This window comes from Triticum aestivum, chromosome 1B (assembly GCF_018294505.1).
Source record: "Triticum aestivum cultivar Chinese Spring chromosome 1B, IWGSC CS RefSeq v2.1, whole genome shotgun sequence".
In the NCBI taxonomy this organism is placed as follows: domain Eukaryota; kingdom Viridiplantae; phylum Streptophyta; class Magnoliopsida; order Poales; family Poaceae; genus Triticum; species Triticum aestivum.
Genome location: NC_057795.1, coordinates 261,357,440 through 261,381,282, shown reverse-complemented (window position 1 = coordinate 261,381,282; position 23,843 = coordinate 261,357,440).

The following is a 23,843-nucleotide window of genomic DNA, read 5'->3' as shown; positions in this document are numbered from 1 at the left end:
GCATTATTTTCATTCGAGGGCGTGCCTTCCTCTTTGCCTCCTGCTGTCACTAACATTTTGCAGGAGTTCGCTGACGTCTTTCCACAAGACATGCCACCGGGATTACCTCTCATTCAAGGGATTGAGCATCAGACTGACTTAATTCCCGGGGCATCATTACCCAACCGTGCACCATACCGTACCAATCTAGAGGATACGAAGGAGATTATGCGTCAAGTACAGGAGCTGCTCGACAAAGGTTATATACGCGAATCCCTTAGTCCTTGTGTTGTTCCTATTATTCTAGTGCCAAAAAAGGATGGTACATCACGTATGTGTGTTGATTGTAGAGGCATTAATAATATTACTATTTGTTATCGTCACCCTATTCCTAGGCTAGATGATATGCTTGATGAATTGAGTGGCTCTACAATATTCTCCAAAGTTGATTTGCGTAGTGGATACCATCAAATTCGTATGAAATTGGGAGATAAATGGAAAACAACATTTAAAACTAACTTTGGATTATATGAGTGGTTAGTCATGCCTTTTGGGATAACTAATGCACCTAGTACTTTCATGAGATTAATGAACGAAGTTTTACGTGCTTTCATTGGACGATTTGTGGTAGTTTACTTTGATGTCATATTGATATATAGCAGATCTTCGGAGGAACATTTGGAACATTTACGTGCTGTTTTTATTGCTCTACGTGATGCACGTTTATTTGGTAACCTTGGGAAGTGCACCTTTTGCACCAACCGAGTGTCTTTTCTTGGCTATATTGTTACTCCACAGGGAATTGAAGTTGATAAAGCCAAGATTGAAGCTATTGAGAGTTGGCCGCAACCCAAAACGGTCACACAAGTGAGGAGTTTTCTTAGCCTCGCTGGATTCTATAGGCATTTTGTGAGAGATTTCAGCACCATTGATGCACCTCTCAATGAGCTTACAAAGAAATATGTGCCTTTTGTTTGGGGTACCGCACAGGAAGAAGCCTTCACGATATTGAAAGATAAGTTGACACATGCTCCTTTACTCCAACTTCTTGATTTTAATAAGACTTTTGAGCTTGAATGTGATGCTAGTGGAATTGGATTAGGAGGTGTGTTATCACAAGATCGCAAACCTGTTGCATACTTTTCTGAAAAATTGAGTGGGCCTAGTCTGAATTATTCTACTTATGATAAAGAATTATATGCTCTTGTTCGGACTTCAGAAACATGGCAACATTATTTATGGCCCAAAGAATTTGTTATACACTCTGATCATGAATCTTTGAAACATATTAAAAGTCAAGATAAACTGAATCGTAGACATGCTAAATGGGTTGAATTCATTGAGACTTTACGTTATGTCATTAAACACAAGAAGGGAAAATAAAATGTTATTGTTGATGCATTGTCTCATCGCTATACTATGCTTTCACATCTTGACTTCAAAATATTTGGTTTTGAGACCATCAAAGATCAATATGTGCATGATGCTGATTTTAAAGATGTAATGCAGAATTGTAACGAAGGAAGAATGTGGAACAAGTTCGTCGTTAATGATGGATTTGTGTTCCATGCTAACAAGCTATGCATTCCAGCTAGCTCCATTTGTCTTTTGTTTTTGCAGGAGGCGCATGGAGGAGGATTAATGGGACACTTTGGCGTGAAGAAGACGGAGGAGTCCTTGCTACACATTTCTTTTGGCCAAAGATGAGACGGGATGTTGAGCGTTTTATTGCTCGCTGCACTACATGTCAAAAAGCTAAGTCACAACTCAATCCTCATGGTTTATATATGCCTTTGCCTGTACCTAGTGTTCCTTGGGACGATATATCTATGGAATTTGTTTTAGGTTTACCTCGAACAAAGAAGGGGAGGGATATCATATTTGTTGTCGTGGATAGATTCTCGAAAATGGCACACTTTATACCATGTCATAAAAGCGATGATGCTGTTAATGTTGCTGATTTGTTCTTTCATGAAATTATTCGCTTGCATGGTGTGCCAAATACTATTGTTTCAGATCGTGATACTAAATTTCTTAGCCACTTTTGGAGATGTTTATGGGCTAAGTTGGGGACTAAACTACTTTTTAGTACTACTTGTCACCCCCAAAGTGATGGACAAACTGAAGTAGTCAATAGAACATTGTCTACTATGCTTAGGGCTGTTTTGAAGAATAATAAGAAAATGTGGGAGGAATGCTTGCCTCATATTTAATTTGCTTATAATCGTTCATTGCATTCTACTACTAAGATATGCCCTTTTGAAGTTGTGTATGGTTTCCTACCTCGTGCACCTATTGATTTGTTGCCTCTTCCATCTGTGAAGAAGGTTAATTTTGATGCTAAACAACATGCTGAATTGATTTTAAAAATGCATGAGTGAACTAAGGAAAACATTGAGCGTATGAATGCTAAATATAAACTTGCTGGAGATAAGGGTAGAAAACATGTTGTGTTTGCACCTGGAGATCTTGCTTGGTTACATTTGCGTAAGGATAGATTTCCTGATTTGCGCAAATCAAAGCTAATGCCTCGTACTGATGGTCCTTTTAAGGTGTTGGAGAAAATAATTGATAATGCATATAAACTTGAGCTGCCAACAGATTTTGGGGTTAGTCCCACTTTTAACATTGCAGATTTGAAGCCTTATATGGGTGAGGAAGATGAGCTTCCGTCGAGGACGACTTCATTTCAAGAAGGGGAGGATGGTGAGGACATAAATACCATTGTTACACCCACAGCCCCTACTGCTACATATACTAGACCAATTACTAGAGCTCGCGCACGCCAATTAAATTATCAGGTACTTTTGTTTCTTGGTAATGATTCTAATGTTCATGAGGATATGATGCTGCCTAAATTGGATACATTTGTTTTGCTTACAAATGAAGGGCCTAGCTTGGAGAAGGATGAACATTGGAGCAAGAACAAGTATGGAGATGATGGCATGCGCAAGGGGCACAAGAACGGAGTTACAAGTGATGATCTCAGGACTTTGAAGCCACCATAATGGGTGCATGAAGCCTTGGACGAAATATACAAGATGCCACTTCATAAATTTCGTCCCGAGGCTATTCTAGGTGCTGCGTCACCTTATTATTGGGCCAGACCCATGTAATTTCGAAATACATAAGTATAGGCTATTTTTAGAGTCTGTATGTGTGGGCAAACAAGAGATAGGGTTGATTTCGGACCCCTCCACCAAGGGCCACAAAATTCCCCCCTCTTCCTCCATATATACAGCCCTTAGGGCACTGTTTAGACTTTGGGTTTTGTTTAGATTAAAGTTCACCATAGCTGCAACTTCGCGTACTTCGTTTGTGTTCAACGACCAGACAAAGGCGTCACAGAACCCCACCTTGATCAATAAAGCTTTCCTCTTATATTCGCAATATCCAGATTGCAATCTTAGTTTCTTGCTTGTTCTCCGTTTGCCTGCAGGAAACAGACCTTCGTGGTCAGGTTGATCGTGCTCAGGCGTGGTCAATAACCTCTCGGAGTTGGTTTAGCGATTGCTAAGGCGCGACGTCCTCGCACGTTCGTAGTCGGATTGTCAAAGTCGACTTCCTCCAAAACGATAGCCACCATCTCATCGAAAGACGGGACACCTTTTCCTCTATCAGAGTGAGGATGAACTGTTATGTACTTTATGCTCCGAGAATGATGCATTTGCTGGCGCAAACGTGAGGGTGGTAGCGGGATGGGTGATAGACCATGTAAAGCATGAATTATTGGGTCTCAATGCAACGAAGAGCCTCCTCCTTGTGTCGTGACTGAACTTGTAGTCTCTCTAGTTTGTAATGGAAGGATGGTGCATTGTTCTATATGTTATTGTCCATATATTAGTCCGCAGGTAAGCTCATGGAAGGGTGGTAGAGTGCTGAAGAGTATACTTCAATCATCAAATTGTCCGGAACTCAATTTTACAAGCCGGATCTTGCCCCCGACATGTTGTCAAAGCCCGCGAGTGGGTTACGGGCGCATACAACTTTTGGTAGTCATTGTTTTGGCAGGTCATCAAGCTCCAATGGAGTTTATATGGCAAAATTTTGGTTGTTTTATGGATACAACATCACGGCACAAACTGTGGATACAACTTTCAAGGTAAGCTGATCTCACCAACGAGCCATCTTGCACCATTCAGAATGACCTACAATTTTTCGAGTCCATATACGGAGTGAGGATGAACTGTTATGTACTTTATGATCCAAGAATAATGCATCCGCCAGTGAAGACGTGAGGGTAGTAGCGGGATGGGTGATAGACCATGTAAAGCACGAATTCTTGGGTCTCGATGCAACGAAGAGCCTCCTCCTTGTGTCGTGACTGAACCTGTAGTCTTTCTAGTTTGTAATGGAAGGATGGTGCATTGTTCTATATGTTATTGCCCATATATCAGTCCGTAGGGGAGATCACGGAAGGGTGGTAGAGTGCTGAAGAGTATACTTCAATTATAAAATCTTCCTGAACTGAATTTTACAAGCTGGATCTTGCCTCCGACATGTTGTCAAAGCCCGCGAGTGGGTTACGGCCGCATACATCTTTTGGTATTGATTGTTTTGGCGAGTCATCGAACTCCAATGGAGTTTTGATGGCAAAATTGTGGTCATTTTATGATACAACATCGCGAGAGAGACCGTGAATACAACTTTCAAGGTAAGTTAATCGCACCAACGAGCCATCTTGCACCACTCGGAATGACCTATAATTTCTCGAGTGCATAAACAGAGTGCGGATGAACTGTTATGTACTTTATGATCGAAGAATAATGCATCCACTGGTGAAGACGTGAGGGTGGTAGCGGGATTGGTGATAGACCATGTAAAGCTTGAATTCTAGGGTCTCGATGCAATGAAGAGCCTCTTCCTTGTGCCGTGGCTAAAAATGTAGTCTTTCTAGTTTGTAATGGAAGGATGGTGTGTTGTTCTATATGTTATTATCCATATATTAGTCCATAGGTGAGCTCACAGAAGGGCGGTAGAGGGTGGAAGAGTATACTTCAATCATCAAATCATCCAGAACTCAGTTTTACAAGTCGGATCTTGCCTCCGACATGTTGTCAAAGCCCGCAAGTGGGTTACGGGCGCATACAACTTTTGGTAGTGATTGTTATGGCGGGTCATCGAGCTCCAATGGAGTTTTTACGACAAAAATTTGGCCATTTTATGGATACAACATCGTGGGACAGACCGTGAATACAACGTTCAAGGTAAGTTGATCACACGAACGAGCCATCTAGCACCATTCGGAATGACCTACAATTTTTTGAGTTCATAAACAGAGTGAGAATGAACTAGTAGGTACTTTATGATACAAGAATAGAGCATCCGCTGGTGAAGACGTGAGTGTGGTAGTGGGACGGGTGATAGACCATGTAAAGCATGGATTCTTCGGTCTCGATGCAACGAAGAGCCTCCTCCTTGTGGTGTGACTGAACCTATAGTCTTTCTAGTTTGTAATGGAAGGATGGTGCATTATTCTATATGTTATTGTTCATATATTGGTCCGTAGGTGAGCTCATGGAATGGTGGTAGAGTGCTGAATTGTATACTTCAATCATAAAATTGTCCGAAACTGAATTTTACAAGCCGGATCTTGCCTCCGACATGTTGTGGAATCCCGCGAGTGGGTTACGGGCGCATACAACTTTTGGCAGTCTGTTTTGGCGGGTTATCGAGCTCCAATGGAGTTTTTGTGGCAAAATTGTGGTCGTTTTATGGATATTACATCGCGGGACAAACCGTGAATACAATTTTGAAGGTAAGCTAATCGCACCAACGAGTCATCTTGCACCATTCAAAATGACCTATAATTTTTCGAGTGCATAAAGGGAGTGAGGATGAACTGTTTTGTACTTTATGATCCTAGAATAATGCATCCACTGGTGAAGACGTGAGGGTGGTAGCGGGATGGGTGATAGACCATGTAAACTTGAATTCTTGGGCCTCGTTGCAATGAAGAGCCTCTTCCTTGTGTCGTGACTGAACCTGTAGTCTTTCTAGTTTGTAATGGAAGGATGGTGCATTGCTCTATATGTTATTATCCATATATCAATGCGTAGGTGTAACATCCCAAATTTTCAATTTAGAGTGTTATACATTAGATCATCATTGCATATCATATTTTATTGCATTTTGGTTGATCCTAGAAATTCTAAGCAACTCAAGGACCCACGGAGAGAGTTGGGGATTTCGTTATTCTCATATTTGAGTTTTCTCAAATTTTGGAAAGAGGATCATTTGGTTTTAATTACTTTTCCTCTTCGAATATTTCCAATATGAAAATAAAAGAGAGGGGATAAAATGACTTCTCCAAAATAAAGAAATATTGGAGGAAAATATTAAAATCAAATAAGAGTTTTATTCAGAGTTTATTTGTTATTTTATTTGAATTAGGAAAAAATGTGTTTTTCAAAATTGCATTAGGGGCCCAAATAAATGTTCGTCTTGTCTGCTATATTTTTAGAGGACGGGGAAAATTTATTTCAGGATTTCTGGAGCCCGTTTAGTATTTCTTTAATTTGTTTTTTCTACGCGTCAGAATTATTAAAAAAAAGGTCAAACCGCCTGATGTAGGGTAGAACCCTAGGAAGGACCTTTTCACACTTGGAGGGGAAAAAGGAGAGAAATCACAAGAACAACAAGAACACAAAGATGAACACAAAGAGACAATCACTCCAACAATTCCCGATTACACATCCACTAGAGTAACAACACAAGATCCACAAGTCTCAAACACAATCAAAGGAAAGATACAATGGCAAAGTTCATCCCAAATCCAAAGGAAGAGGGGTCTTGGAGGTAGTCTTCTCCTAATGGAGGTCTTGAAATCCTCAAGGATTCTTCCCTATGGGGTCTTGATCCTCAAAGAGGGAAGGTAATGGAGAAAAGCTCACCAAGATCTCATCTAATACTTTGCTAACCCTAAACATGGTCCTAGGTACGGAATATATAGCCTTGGGGTCGAAGGAGAAGAAGGGGAGCCGAATAAGCCATCTCGGCCGGCCATCCTGGGAGGCCCGTGCGCACGGGGGTCCCGTGGGCACGGTACAGGCCCGTGCGCATGGGGTGCTCCAGCGCCTGTTTCCTATGTAGCCCGTGGGCACGGGGTCTCGGGGGCCCGTGCGCACGGGGTCACCTGGGACTTGCTATTTTGATGGTGTTGCACTCCCTCTTGATTCGTACGGCCTTGGGGTGGTTCTCCTTCTCCTTGGGGATGCTCCCGAGCTTCTTGGTGATGTTCCACTTCATACCTAAGGAGGTGATGAGGACATCAATACAATTGTTACACCCACAGGCCCTGCTGCTATACATACTGGACCAATTACTAGAGCTCGTGCACGCCAACTAAATTACCAGGTACTTTCGTTTCTTGGTAATGATTCTAATGTTCATGAGAATATGATGCTGCCTAAATTGGATACATTTGTTTTGCTTACAAATAAAGGGCCTAGCTTGGAGAAGGATGAACATTGGAGCAAGAACAAGCATGGAGATGATGGCATGCGCAAGGGGAACAAGAACGGAGTTACAAGTGATGATTTCAGGACTTTGAAGCCACCATAATGGGCGCATGAAGCCTTGGACGAAATATACAAGATGCCACTTCATAAATTTTGTCCCGAGGTTATTGTAGGTGCTGCATCACCTTATTATTGGGCCAGGCCCATGTAATTTCGAAATACATAAGTATAGGCTATTTTTAGAGTCCGTATGTGTGGGGAAACAAGAGATAGGGTTGATTTCGGACCCCTCCACCAAGGGCCACGAAATTCCCCCCTCTTCCTCCATATATACAGCCCTTAGGGCATCGTTTAGACATTGGGTTTTGTTTAGATTAAAAGTTCGCCATAGCTGCAACTTCGCGTACTTCGTTTGTGTTCAACGACCAGACAAAGGCGTCACAGAACCCCACCTTGATCAATAAAGCTTTCATCTTATATTCGCAATATCCAGATTGCAATCTCAGTTTCTTGCTTGTTCTTCGTTTGCTCGCAGGAAACAGACCCTCGTGGTCAGGTTGATCGTGCTCCGGCGTGGTCGATAACCTCTCGGAGTTGGTTTAGCGATTGCTAAGGCGCGACGTCCTCGCACGTTCGTAGTCGGATCGTCAAAGTCGACTTCCACCAAAGCGATATCCATCATCTCATCGAAAGACGGGACACCCCGCCTCTATCAAGTGGTATCAGATTTCCAGGTTGCTCGGTGAGATTTTACAGTTTTTTGTAGTTTAGATCGAGTCTGTTTTTCATACCTACAGTCCACGAAAAAGCCAAAAAAAATTAGGCTTAGTTCGTCATATCCGAACCAATCTGAGCCTTTGCATAATCTTTTTAGGGTTTTGCTTTGTTGAATTTGCGGTTGCATCGTCGTGTCTAGTTGCTGGTCTTAGAGTCTAGTCTTTTAGAGTTTCGAGTTCTGGTCATAAGTTGTCACGCCGCCGCCGCACCATCATCATCGCCCCTGCCATCTACCACCACCGCTTATCCGCCACCGCTTCGAATCCGTATCCATATACCACCACCGCTGTCATATACCACCACCGTTGCCATCTACCGCCATATATCCACCACCAATCCGAGTTCTTGTCATATTAGGTTTGTTTTCGAGATCCATCTAGTTTTTGATTCGTGTTTCCTTGCCGGAGTAGGTTTCGGAAAAAAAAAAAGTCTGGAAATCACCCTCCGTTTAGGCCCAAAATTTTCGGAAAACGCACTTGACAAAAAAATTTCTGGCTATCCTAATTTTAGGTGTTTCTAAGCGTATTGAGACAGTCGCCGTTATAGAAAGTTTTTTTTGACCCGTTTCCAGTTTTTGGGTCCAGGCAGTCGAAAAAAAAAATTGGTCGAAAAAATTTCGTGTTCATCCTGTCAGTTTGACCTGGGAAGAGTTTTGAGACACTCGCCATTATAGTGATTTTTCGCAAAAAAAAAGAGCAGCGCAAAAAAAACAAAAAAAAATAGAGCAAAAAAAATATTCCAGAGTGTGCTTTTCCCTTGTTTACGTGCAGCGCCGTGATTTTGTTAGTGTTCTAGGCTCGCGTCTCTAGCACGGTCTAGCCTAGGACCAGCACAGTACCGTCGTTGAGCGTTTATTCAACTTTGCATCTCTGAATTGATTATTGCTGACCCTTTTTGCTACCATATTATAAGCCTTCCCAGCTCCACATACATCTACGTCGTGCGTTTGACTCTCCCTGGTAATCGCTCTATCCAAGCTTTGAGAGTTTTGACTACAACGGTTGCCGATCACCACCTGCTGCTGGGTAAGAACTGGTAAGAATTTGAGGTTTGCTTGACGGGTTTGTTATACACCACCACCACTTCTTAGTAGTCTGTAGGATCATATTTTTGTGTGTTTCTATTTGCTGCTAACCATGGTAGGATCACAAGCCGATGAGACTGATTGGGAGAACCTGACGAACAAACAGCTACATGATAAATTTCAGCAAATGATGAGTGGACAGGTGCAAGATGTGTTAAACAGATTTGAAGAGGCCATGGAGAAGATAGATGGCATGGAGAAGACGTTCGAAACAAAGCTCGATAACAAGTTTAATGAATTGCTCGCGCGTCTTCCACCACCACCACCCGCTGCACCTAACGCACCTCTCCAACAACAACAACAACAACGACTACCTCCACGTCGCGAAACAGACCTCCGCCGAGCGAGCCGTGTCCCTCTTGCGTTTGGCCAAACTGTTGGTGCTGCTGTTGATACTTCTATGGCTCCTACTGTTGATGCGGAGGATGATGAGTATGCGGGCGATTATGAAGATGAGGTTGATCAAAATCCGAACTACGTGCAACCACCAACACCACCACCAGCAGGTCGACCTCAGGTATATATTCGTAATGGTAGGCCTGCACCACCACCTCAGGTACGAGATGATGTCCATACTCCTAAACTGAAATTGAATATTCCACCATTTGAGGGTAGATATGTTCCTGATATATATCTTACTTGGGAGTTAGAAACTGAACAACGATTTACATGTTTACAATATCCTGAGGAGAGACGGGTTGTTGCTGCTGTTTGTGCTTTCACTAGTTTTGCATGTGTATGGTGGTCTGAACATTGTAGATTATATCCTATTCCAACTACTTGGGCTGCTTTGAAAACTGCTATGCGTACGCGTTGGGTTCCACGATATTATCAACGTGAGTTGCTTCAAAAATTGCAGCGTTTAAGACAAGGGAAAAATTCTGTAGAAGAATATTATCAGGAATTACAAACCGGCATGATTAGATGTGGTATTGTTGAGGAGAAAGAAGCTATGCTTGCACGTTTTCTGGGTGGATTAAATAGAGAGATTCAGACCATTCTAGACTATAAGGAGTATACTAATATCACTCGTTTATTCCATCTTGCTTGTAAAGCTGAACGTGAAGTGCAGGATCGACAAGCATTGGCGCGAACTAACTTTTCTGCAGGCCGGCCTTCATCATGGACACCGCGTGCATCTTCTACTTCAACTGCACTAGCACCTCAATCAGGTGCCTCCTCCAGTCGTGATACAAGAAAACAGGCACAACCACCATTATCTGCCAAGAGCGCACCTGCCGGGCCTGCACAGAGTTCTTCTTCCATGGCATCAACAGGGCACACAAGTGATATTATTTGTCGACGTTGTAAGGGAGGAGGTCATTATGCGAGAGAATGCAAATCTCTGCGTGTGATGATTGCTACTGCGGATGGTGGATATGAGTCCGCTAGTGACTATGATGAGGAGACTTTGGCTCTTATTACACGTGAAGAACATGGTGGAGATGATTCTGATCATGAGACGCAATACATGGCTCCTGAAGACGCTGACAGGTATGAATGTTTAGTTGCTCAATGTGTTTTGAGTGTGCAGGTCACACAAGCTAAGCAAAATCAGAGGCACAATTTGTTCCATACCAAGGGACTTGTGAAGGAACGTTCTGTGCGCGTCATCATAGACGGAGGTAGTTGCAACAACTTGGCTAGCATGGAGATGGTGGAGAAGCTTTCTCTCACCACAAGACCACATCCACATCCTTACTACATCCAATCATTCAACAACAGCGGCAAGGTTAAGGTAACATGTACTGTTCGTGTGCATTTTAGTATCTCTACATATGCTGATTATGTTGATTGTGATGTGGTACCTATGCAAGCATGTTCCTTATTACTTGGTAGACCATGGCAATTTGATAAAAATTCTGTACAGCATGGTAGAAACAATCACTATACTCTTGTTCATAAGGATAAAAATAGTACTTTGCTTCCTATGACTCCTGATTCCATTTTGAAAGATGATATTAATAGAGCTAATAAAGCAAAACAGGAGAAGAATAAGAGTGAAAATCAGATTGTGGCAAAAGAATTTGAGCAACAAATGAAGCCTAATACTAAACCATCTAGTGTTGCTTCTGAAATTAAATTGAAAAGTGCATGTTTATTTGCCACCAAATCTGATATTGACGAGCTAGATTTCAGCAAATCTGTTTGCTATGCTTTTGTGTGCAAAGAGGCATTATTTTCATTCGAGGACGTGCCTTCCTCTTTGCCTCCTGCTGTCACAAAATTTTGCAGGAGTTCGTTGATGTCTTTCCACAAGACGTGCCACCGGGATTACCGCCTATTCGAGGGATTGAGCATCAGATTGACTTAATTCCCGGTGCTTCACTGCCAAACCGTGCACCATACTGTACCAATCCAGAGGAGACGAAGGAGATTATGCGTCAAGTACAAGAGCTTCTCGACAAAGGTTATATACGCGAATCCCTTAGTCCTTGTGCTGTTCCTATTATTCTAGTGCCGAAAAAGGATGGTACATCACGTATGTGTGTTGATTGTAGAGGCATTAATAATATTACTATTCGTTATCGTCATCCTATTCCTAGGCTAGATGATATGCTTGATGAATTGAGTGGCTCTACAATATTCTCCAAAGTTGATTTGCGTAGTGGATACCATCAAATTCGTATGAAATTGGGAGATGAATGGAAAACAGCATTTAAAACTAAGTTTGGATTATATGAGTGGTTAGTCATGCCTTTTGGGTTAACTAATGCACCTAGTACTTTCATGAGATTAATGAACGAAGTTTTACGTGCTTTCATTGGATGATTTGTGGTAGTTTACTTTGATGACATATTGATTTATAGCAGATCGTTGGAACAACATTTGGAACATTTACGTGCTGTTTTTATTGCTTTACGTGATGCGCGTTTGTTTGGTAACCTTGGGAAGTGCACCTTTTGCACCGACCGAGTATCTTTTCTTGGCTATGTTGTTACTCCACAGGGAATTGAAGTTGATAAAGCCAAGATTGAAGCTATTGAGAGTTGGCCGCAGCCCAAAACGGTCACACACGTGAGGAGTTTTCTTGGCCTCGCTGGATTCTATAGGCATTTTGTGAGAGATTTCAGCACCATTGCTGCACCTCTCAATGAGCTTACAAAGAAAGATGTGCCTTTTCTTTGGGGTACCGCACAGGAAGAAGCCTTCTCGATATTGAAAGATAAGTTGACACATGCTCCTTTACTCCAACTTCCTGATTTTAATAAGACTTTTGAGCTTGAATGTGATGCTAGTGGAATTGGATTAGGCGGTGTGTTATTACAAGATGGCAAACCTGTTGCATACTTTTCTGAAAAATTGAGTGGGCCTAGTCTGAATTATTCTACTTATGATAAAGAATTATATGCTCTTGTTCGGACTTTAGAAACATGGCAACATTATTTATGGCCCAAAGAATTTGTTATACATTCTGATCATGAATCTTTGAAACATATTAAAAGTCAAGCTAAACTGAGTCGTAGACATGCTAAATGGGTTGAATTCATTGAGACTTTTCCTTATGTCATTAAACACAAGAAGGGAAAAGAAAATGTTGTTGCTGATGCATTGTCTCGTCGCTATACTATGCTTTCACAACTTGACTTCAAAATATTTGGTTTGGAGACCATCAAAGATCAATATGTGCATGATGCTGATTTTAAAGATGTAATGCAGAATTGTAAAGAAGGAAGAATGTGGAACAAGTTCGTCGTTAACAATGGATTTGTGTTTCGTGCTAACATGCTATGCATTCCAGCTAGCTCCGTTCGTCTTATGTTGTTGCAGGAGGCGCATGGAGGAGGATTAATGGGACACTTTGGCGTGAAGAAGACGGAGGACGTACTTGCTACACATTTCTTTTGGCCAAAGATGAGACGGGATGTTGAGCGTTTTATTGCTCGCTGCACTACATGTCAAAAAGCTAAGTCACGACTCAATCCTCATGGTTTATATATGCCTTTGCCTGTACCTATTGTTCCTTGGGAGGATATATCTATGGACTTTGTTTTAGGTTTACCACGAACAAAGAAGGGGAGGGATAGCATATTTGTTGTCGTGGATAGATTCTCGAAAATGGCACACTTTATACCATGTCATAAAAGCAATGATGCTGTTAGTGTTGCTGATTTGTTCTTTCGTGAAATTATTCGCTTGCATGGTGTGCAAATACTATTGTTTCAGATCGTGATACTAAATTTCTTAGCCACTTTTGGAGATGTTTATGGGCTAAGTTGGGGACTAAACTGCTTTTTAGTACTACTTGTCACCCCCAAACTGATGGACAAACTGAAGTAGTCAATAGAACGTTGTCTACTATGCTTAGGGCTGTTTTGAAGAATAATAAGAAAATGTGGGAGGAATGCTTGCCTCATATTGAATTTTCTTATAATCGTTCATTGCATTCTACTACTAAGATGTGCCCTTTTGAAGTTGTGTATGGTTTCCTACCTCGTGCACCTATTGATTTGTTGGCTCTTCCATCTTCGGAGAAGGTTAATTTTGATGCTAAACAACATGCTGAATTGATTTTAAAAATGCATGAGTTAACTAAGGAAAACATTGAGCGTATGAATGCCAAATATAAACTTGCTGGAGATAAGGGTAGAAAACATGTTGTGTTTGCACCTGGAGATCTTGTTTGGTTACATTTGCGTAAGGATAGATTTCCTGATTTGCGCAAATCAAAGCTCATGCCACGGGCTGATGGTCCCTTTAAGGTGTTAGAGAAAATAAATGATAATGCATATAAACTTGAGCTGCCTGCAGATTTTGGGGTTAGTCCCACTTTTAACATTGTAGATTTGAAGCCTTATTTGGGTGAGGAAGATGAACTTCCGTCGAGGACGACTTCATTTCAAGAAGGGGAGGATGATGAGGACATCAATACAATTGTTACACCCACAGGCCCTGCTGCTATACATACTGGACCAATTACTAGAGCTCGCGCACGCCAACTAAATTACCAGGTACTTTCGTTTCTTGGTAATGATTCTAATGTTCATGAGAATATGATGCTGCCTAAATTGGATACATTTGTTTTGCTTACAAATAAAGGGCCTAGCTTGGAGAAGGATGAACATTGGAGCAAGAACAAGCATGGAGATGATGGCATGCGCAAGGGGAACAAGAACGGAGTTACAAGTGATGATCTCAGGACTTTGAAGCCACCATAATGGGCGCATGAAGCCTTGGACGAAATATACAAGATGCCACTTCATTAATTTTGTCCCGAGGTTATTATAGGTGCTGCGTCACCTTATTATTGGGCCAGGCCCATGTAATTTCGAAATACATAAGTATAGGCTATTTTTAGAGTCCGTATGTGTGGGGAAACAAGAGATAGGGTTGATTTCGGACCCCTCCACCAAGGGCCACGAAATTCCCCCCTCTTCCTCCATATATACAGCCCTTAGGGCATCGTTTAGACTTTGGGTTTTGTTTAGATTAAAAGTTCGCCATAGCTGCAACTTCGCGTACTTCGTTTGTGTTCAACGACCAGACAAAGGCGTCACAGAACCCCATCGCAATATCCAGATTGCAATCTCAGTTTCTTGCTTGTTCTTCGTTTGCTCGCAGGAAACAGACCCTCGTGGTCAGGTTGATCGTGCTCCGGCGTGGTCGATAACCTCTCGGAGTTGGTTTAGCGATTGCTAAGGCGCGACGTCCTCGCACGTTCATAGTCGGATCGTCAAAGTCGACTTCCACCAAAGCGATATCCATCATCTCATCGAAAGACGGGACACCCCGCCTCTATCAGGAGGCATAGCATATTTTGGTGAGGTAGTAGACATGTTCCATTTGTGTCCATATGCAAGTCTAGTAGGAAGGAGTTCACCTCAGTTTCCAATGCACGTGCTCTAGCTCTTGTCATGGGTCCTTGTAGGGCTGGATGTGTCGATGTAGAGTCCATGGGGATGATGGAAGGATGCTCCGCATCATCTCCCCTCCCTTGGGAAAGATCCGACCTCGGATCAAAATCTTCATCAGCATGGAAAGGTGAGAGGTCTTTGACATTGAAGATGTCGCTCACGTTGTACTTGTCTCGTGGGAGTTCAATCTTGTAGGCGTTGTCGTTGTAGCGTGCTAGCACCTTGAATGGTCCTTCGGCTCGAGGTAGTAGTTTGGACTTGCGTTCGTTGGGGAAGCGGTCCTTGCGAAGGTGTAGCCACACGAGATCACCTATGTTGAAGATCATTGGTTGTTTGTTGACGTTGAGCTTGGTCGCTAGGCGATGTACTTGGCGCTCGATGATGTTTCTTGTATCTTCATGCATCTTCTTGATGTAGCTTGCTCGTGCGCTCACATCCATGTTGGTGCGCTCTTGTAGAGGGAGAGGTAGAATGTCCAATGGGGACAACGGATTGAAGTCGTAGACGACCTCGAAGGGGGACTTGCCGGTAGTCGAATGTCTTGCACGGTTATAGGCGAACTCGGTGATGGGTAGACACGCCTCCCACTCCTTGATGTTCTTCTTGATCAACACGTGAAGTAGAGTGGATAGTGTTCGGTTTGTCACCTCCGTTTGGCCGTTGGTTTGAGGATGGTATGCGGATGAGAACAAGAGCTTGATTCTGAGCTTGGCGCATAGAGTCTTCCAAAAGTAACTCAAGAACTTGACGTCGCGGTCGGAGACAATTGTCTTTGGTACTCCATGGAGGCGCAAGATTTCCCTACAAAAGAGATTTGCAATATGTGAAGCATCGTCTATCTTGTTGCAAGGAATGAAATGTCCCATCTTAGAAAATCAGTCCACAACAACAAACACGGAATCCTTTCCATTTTGAGTTCTAGGCAAACCAAGTACAAAATCCATACTAATGTCTTCCCAAGGTTGATAAGGAATAGGAAGAGGCATGTAAAGACCATGAGATTGAGCTTTAGACTTAGCTTTGCGACATGTAGAGCATCGGGTGGTGAAGCGTGAGACGTCGCGGAACATCTTGGGCCAAAAGTAGTTCTTGGAGAGCGTGGCGAAAGTATTGTCGCATCCAAAGTGTCCCATGAGTCCTCCTCCATGAGCCTCTTGCAAAAGGAGCAAACGAAGAGAAGACTCGGGAATGCATAGTTTGTTAGCTCTCATAAGATAACCATCCTTGATGAAGTATTGTTCCCAAGATGTATGCGTCAAACATTTAGCATAATGAGGTGCAAAAGATGGATCACTAGCATACAAGTCTTTTATGTGCTCAAAGCCAATAACATTCAACTCAAGTTTAGTGACAAGCGTGCATATGCGTGAAAGTGCATCGGCAACTACATTTTCCTTACCCTTAATGTACTTGATCACATATGGGAAAGATTCAATAAATTCACTCCATTTGGCATGACGCTTGTTCAACTTAGTTTGACCTTTTAAGTATTTAAGTGTTTCATGATCGGTATGTATGACAAACTCATGAGGTCTAAGGTAATGTTCCCAAACATGTAGGACACGCACTAAAGCATACAATTCTTTGTCATAGATGGGATAGTTAAGTTGAGCACCGGAGAGTTTTTCACTAAAATATGCAATTGCTCGTTTTTCTTGCATCAAAACTCCGCCAATTCCGGTACCACTTGCATCACAATGAACCTCAAAAGTTTTGTCAAAATTGGGCAAAGCAAGAATCGGAGCATGAGTAAGCAAAGATTTGAGCTCATCAAAAGCGGTTGATTGCAAAGTTCCCCAAACAAAAGGAGCATTCTTCTTACTCAAAGCATGCAAAGGGGCGGCAATAGTGCTAAAGTTTTTCACAAAGCGACGATAAAAACCCGCAAGACCAAGAAAACTTCGCACTTGTTGCAAATTGGTGGGTTGGGGACAAGTTTTAATTGCTTCAATTTTAGTTTCATCAACATGGACACCCTTGGAAGAGACAACAAAACCCAAGAAAACCACTTTGTCAACACCAAATGTGCACTTTTTCATGTTGGCATAAAGACTTTCCTTGCGAAGTGTTTGCAAAACAAGCCTAACATGATCAAGATGCTCTTTCATGGTTTTGCTAAACACAAGAATATCATCGAAGTAAACCACAACAAAGACTCCAATGTAAGGTCGAAGTACATGATGCATGAGACGCACAAAAGTACCGGGAGCCTCCGATAAACCCATAGGCATGACTAACCACTCATATAAGCCAAATTTTGTTTTGAAAGCAGTTTTCCATTCATCACCTTCTTGTATGCGGATTTGATAATAGCCACTTTTAAGATCAATTTTTGAGAAAAAGTTGGCTCCACTAAGTTCATCAAGCATATCATCTAAGCGAGGAATGGGATGCCTATAGCGAACGGTGATAGCATTTATAGGTCTACAATCGGAACACAAGCGGAAACTTCCATCGGGCTTAGGCACAAGTATAACGGGAACGGCACAAGGGCTTAAGCTTTCACGTACATGACCGTTGTCGATTAGTTGTTGTACTTGCCGTTGAATCTCCTTGGTTTCTTCGGGATTGACACGGCATGGAGCTTTGTTTGGGAGTGGCGCTCCGGGGATGAGGTCGATTCGATGCTCAATGCCTCGTAGAGGAGGTAGACCCAGAGGTAGCTCATTGGGGAAAATATCTTGAAATTCCTGCAAAAGAGATTGAAACACCAAAGGTAGCTCGTGAGTGGTGTTAGTTTTTGGTTGTCCATCCTTGCACACAAGGACAAAGTGCATCACACTCGATGGGTTCTCACACACTTCTCTCATCTCACTTTTTGTGGCAAATAGTATGAGGTTTTTCTCTCTAGGCGAAGAGGCGCTCAAGTTTGGCTTGTTGCTCTCACTCATGTTTTGGTGGATCACTTTCTCACTCTTCTCTCTATGGTGGGTGGCTTACTTGTCGGCTATCACTTGACTAGGAGACATAGGTCGTAGCACATATTCCTTTCCTTTCATCTTGAAGCTATAGTGATTGGTACGCCCATTGTGGACGACACCACGGTCGAATTGCCATGGTCGACCAAGAAGGAGGTGGCAAACGGTCATTGGGACCACATCACACTCCAAAGTGTCTTCATATGCACCAATTTTGAAGGATACTTGGACCGTATGCTCAACTCGTATAGTGCCGGAGTCACTTAGCCATTGAACCTTGTAGGGGTGCGGGTGCTTCCTCTTGACCAATTGAAGCTTGGAGCATAGTTCTTCACTTGCCAAGTTGTGGCAACTACCTCCATCGATGATGACCTTGACGAACCTTCCATTGATGCCTGCCTTGGTGTGGAAGATATGGCATCGTTGGTCTTCTTCTTATTGATGTTGAAGTGTCAAGACCTTGGAGACAACGAGAGCGGGGCTCGTATCTTCATCACAAAAGACTTGATCATCTTCATCCTTGTTCACGCGCCGGTGCATGGCCACTTGCTCAATAGCTTCCATTTCATCTTCACTCATTGAGTCGTAGGTACCATCATCGTTGAGGATCATGGTGTGCTTGTTGGTGCATTGGAAGGACTTGTGGCCTCGGCCGCCACATGTGAAGCACTTGATTGAACTTGCTTGACGGTCTCATCGGTCGGAGTAGAGGAAGAAGCACGCGGCTTGTAGTTGCTTGTAGTAGGAGGAAGACGACTTGAACTTGACGAAGGTTTCTTGTATGTTGTCTTGTCGTCGTTGCTTGGAGAAGGATTGGTTGAAGTAGATGTTGGAGGAGTTGTTGAAGCTTGATTGTTGGAGAAGCCGTATGTCTTGGATGAGTACTTGGCGTACTTGAAGTCATCTTGGACTTGTCGTTCCGCCTTGGTCGCTTGATGCACTAGCTCGATGGGGTTGGAGTAGGGTTGGAAGTCAGTGATCTTCTTGATGGGATAATTGAGTCCATTCAAGAATCGTGCCATTGTTTGCTCATCATCTTCCTTGACATTGGCTCGAATCATGGCTATCTCCATTTCCTTGTAGTATTCTTCAACACTCTTTGTTCCTTGCTTGAGGAGTTGTAGCTTCTTGAAGAGATCACGGTTGTAGTAGGTGGCACAAATCGTGCTCGCATGACATCCTTCATTTGAGCCCAAGTGGTGATTGGAGGGTCACCTCTTGCTTCTCGGCGCTCAAGGACTTGTTCCCACCATATGAGCACATAGTCTTGGAACTCAAGTGATGCCATTGCGATCTTCTTCTCTTCCTCGTAGTTGTGCAAACGAAAGATTTTGTCGACCTTCAATGCCCATGAGAGGTATTCTTCCGGATCATTGCTTCCATTGAACTTGGGCATTGTGAATTTGAGTTTTCCATAGCGTTGCTCTTCATCTTGATAGCGGTTGCGATATCGCTCTTGCCTTGGAAAGTCCTCGAATGCTCATTCCTCATGATGTCCCTCTTGATGTGGAGGAGGGTCTTGAAGCACTTGTTCCACTTGGTGTCGCTCTTGTTGCACTTGGGGTTGAGGTGGAGCTTGACGAGCTTGGGGAGGAGCTTGAGAAACTTGACGGTGCACACGTGGTTGATAGTTCCTCTCTTGTATTTCTTCTCGAAGGGCTTCCTCTTGATTGCACCGTTCGCGATTGCCGTTGGCAATGGCTTGACTTGATTCTTGAAGGGCACGTTCCGCCTCAAGAGCTTGTTCTTCTCGTTGTTGTTGTTGAAGACGTTGAGCCTCGGCGTCTTGTTCCTCTTGGTGTAGACGCGGTCGTTCTTCTTCTTCTTGACGACGAAGACATTGTCGTTCTTCAGCTTGAGCAAAAGCGACTTGGTTTGCTTGAGGACGAGGAACTTGCTCATCGACTTGCTCTTGTGAATGCTTGACATGTGGTGGGTTGCGAGATGCATGACGGTCTTGACGTGCGGCTCATCGAAGAATGGTCGATGACAGTGTACTTGAGCCGGAGAAGGTGTCGTCGGAGTGTAGACTTGAGTGGCTCCGTCTTGAGTAGGAAGAAGTTGAAGGAGGCCGGTTGACCAACAAAGCTCAGATCTCGTCCATTCTTGCATCGTTCTCTTGCTTGTGCGCGTCGAGCTTGTTGTCGAAGTAGTCGCGTGTACATTGCTCGGAGAGTCGCAAGTCGGTGGCGAGGTTATCGATGCGGTCGTTCATTGCTTGTTGCTCTTGATGTAGAGCTTGTTGTGCACCAAAGAGGTGGCTCTTGGTGACGAAGGATGACACGTCGTCGTCTTGCTCGATGAAGAGTGGGTTGGTAGAGGAACTTGGCCTATCCATCATAAGAAAGTGGTGGTGAGTAGGAAAATGAGAGAACAAAACCAAAGTTACCTTTTCCGAAGATTGTGGATGCAACAAGTATGATCCCACGTGATGTTACAATAGGGGAATTGGTACCGGGAATTGTTTCTCACACCTACAAGTAAATGGTCTATGGAGGAGCTTGGTTAGGAAAGGCACAAATAATTCAAGCAAATGTTATTCAAGATGTTGATAAAGTTGAGAAGATTCACAAATGGAAAATAAGACAAATAGATCAATCTCCCAAGATAACACGTGGAACACACACACGAAAGATAAATGGGATCCGCACAACCAAGGAATGAGCTCGAAGATATCGAAACACGGGAAAAGCTCTTGTCGTACGGATACTAGAGAGATGCTAGCTCGATTGCACTAATGGGCTAGATACTCTAGTGCACGAACCTAATAGAGAATCCACTCGTCTCACTATCCCAAGTATACATATGTATGTGGTGACCAAGATGATGCACGTATGCGAAGGCTCGATGCTATTGCTTATAAGCTATTTGCTTCTCTTCTCTTTTGCTTAAAAGCTTTTTATCCTTTTTTTCAACTATGCCATGATGCTTGATATGCGAGCCACACAACGAGGTAACAAGTAGTAGATGCACGGGATGGACAGAACACTAAATGGTGCACTAAGGCGTGGCCCGGCAATACTCAACAAGCTAGTCTCGATGGGTAAGCTACGCAAAATGGCTCAAGGCTATCAAGTTAATGGCAAGGGAGTACAAAGTGTCGTCAAGGTTACTGTCATTGCTTACAGTTGAAGATGACCTTGTCGAAGCCAAAGTGTTGTCCGAGTCGATGATTGGTGGCGATGATGATACCAACTTGCGCCTAAGTAGCCTAAACACCTTAGGACACAAGAGAAATCGCAACCGAACACTCAACAAACACGTGGAAAGGTGCGGAAGAACACGTGAGGTGGTGGTGAAACAAAATAAGAAAAACAGAAAAAAAAATGGCCGAAACTTCCTGTATGGCCCGTGCGCACGGGGTAAGTGAGGCCCGTGTGCACGGGGTCCCGTGTGCACGGGGTCCCGATGGCCCGTGTGCACGGGGTCTCCCAAGAGCGGATGAACTACTATGATTTCGTGGTGATTGCAAGTTTTTGGTCAAATTCCAGTGGGGGATGAGTGGGGATGATGGTGGAGGTGTAGATCCACTTGCCAAACACCAAATTCATGGATCAAATCAACCAAATCTCACAAGATCAACAAATTGCAAGAATTTTTTTTGGCTATTTTTGGTGGGGATTTTTGGATTAGGATGAAAAACAACAAAATCAAGCTAGAAAGTGGAAGGTAGGGACTCCAAGATGTGAATCAACGTGGCTCATGATACCATATGATGTAGGGTAGAACCCTAGGAAGGACCTTTTCACACTTGGAGGGGAAAAAGGAGAGAAATCACAAGAACAACAAGAACACAAAGATGAACACAAAGAGAAAATCAATCCAACAATTCCCGATTACACATCCACTAGAGTAACAACACAAGATCCACAAGTCTCAAACACAATCAAAGGAAAGATACAATGGCAAAGTTCATCCCAAATCCAAGGGAAGAGGGGTCTTGGAGGTAGTCTTCTCCCAATGGAGGTCTTGAAATCCTCAAGGATTGTTCCCTATGGGGTCTTGATCCTCAAATAGGGAAGGTAATGGAGCAAAGCTCACCAAGATCTCATCTAATACTTTGCTAACCCTAAACATGGTCCTAGGTACGGAATATATAGCCTTGGGGTCGAAGGAGAAGAAGGGGAGCCGAATAAGCCATCTCAGCCGGCCATCCTGGGAGGCCCGTGCGCACGGGGTAAGTTGGGCCCGTGCGCACGGGGGTCCCGTGGGCACGGTACAGGCCCGTGCGCACGGGGTGCTCCAGCGCCTGTTTCCTGTGTAGCCCGTGGGCATGGGGTCTCGGGGGCCCGTGCACACGGGGTCACCTGGGACTTGCTGTTTTGCTGCTGTTGCACTCCGTCTTGATTCGTACGGCCTTGGGGTGGTTCTCCTTCTCCTTGGGGATGCTCCTGAGCTTCTTGGTGATGTTCCACTTCAGACCTAAGGAGGCATAGCATATATTGGTGAGGTAGTAGACATGTTCCATTTGTGTCCATATGCAAGTATAGTAGGAAGGAGTTCACCTCGGTTTCCAATGCACGTGCTCTAGCTCTTGTCATGGGTCCTTGTAGGGCTGGATGCGTCGATGTAGAGTCCATGGGGATGATGGAAGGATGCTCCGCATCACCTCCTTACCGGGCCGTGTCCGCCCAGGACTCTGACCCGGCCGACCCTTATAAGCCGAGGCCGAGGCCCCCGCCAGCCCAAGTCGCCACTGCCCCCGAACCCTAACGCTAGCCCCGCCGCCGCCGCCACCGTGCCGCCGCCGCCCGCCGCCCGCGAAGCCGCCGCCCGTCGCCGCCGCCGATCCCGCCCGCCGTTGCCGGAGCCGCTGCCCGCCGCCGCTGTCCCGCCCGCTGAGGTAGCCGACGCCGCCGCCGTTTTCCGTGCGAAAACCGATCAGGTTTTTTCGAAACCCTAGGTTATTTTTTTAGATCAATTTTTTCCCGGTTTAATTCAATAGAGGACGTTCGTCCGTAGGTTCTTTTAACGAACGATGTTCAGCCGTTAGCCGCAGACAGCGAACGTTCGTTCGTTAGCCTGTTCGTCAGTTTTTCTTTTTCCATGGTTTTTCTGTGATTATTTTTTATCGCAAGTTCTGCCCTGATTTTCATTTTAGTTTATCTTTTCGCTCGTTTATCAGAATCAGGTGATTCAAGTGCCTAGATCTTCGTCTAGAAGTCTTCTTTCTGTTTAATCAACTTGAACAAGAGTTTGGTACTGTAAAATTTGACTTTAGTCCAGATTAGTAAACGGATCTTGTTTCTTTCGCAGTTTGAGTTTCGTTGTTCCGTTTGATTTGATTCTTTTGCAAACCAGAGTTCTACAGTTGAACTTTCTGGTTAGATCTTTTATTTGAGTTTTACCCATGCTTCTAGTTGAGTGCTTATTGTATGTTATTGTTTGTTTGCGATAGAGTACCCGGAGTGCGAAGCGTGCTACTACGAGTCTCTAGGTTTTGCGGATCATCAGCAAGGCAAGTAACACTTTGATCATACCTCTTTACTACCCAGTTTTATTGCATTAGATCAACCCTCAGACATTGCATGGTTAGGATCTGATTTAACATGTGGGTTTTGGGAAGTAGATGATGAGATAGAACCTATTGCCATGTTTATTATCAAACCTTTGGGAGTTACTTCTACGTTATGCTTATATTGCTATGATATGCTCGTAGACGTGGTTTGGGTGAGTGTATCCATGACAAATGTGAGTATTGTTAATTAATGGTTAATTTAAGGTGGCTACTTAATTACACATCTGGGTGGATTGCTTGAGGCACCCTGGA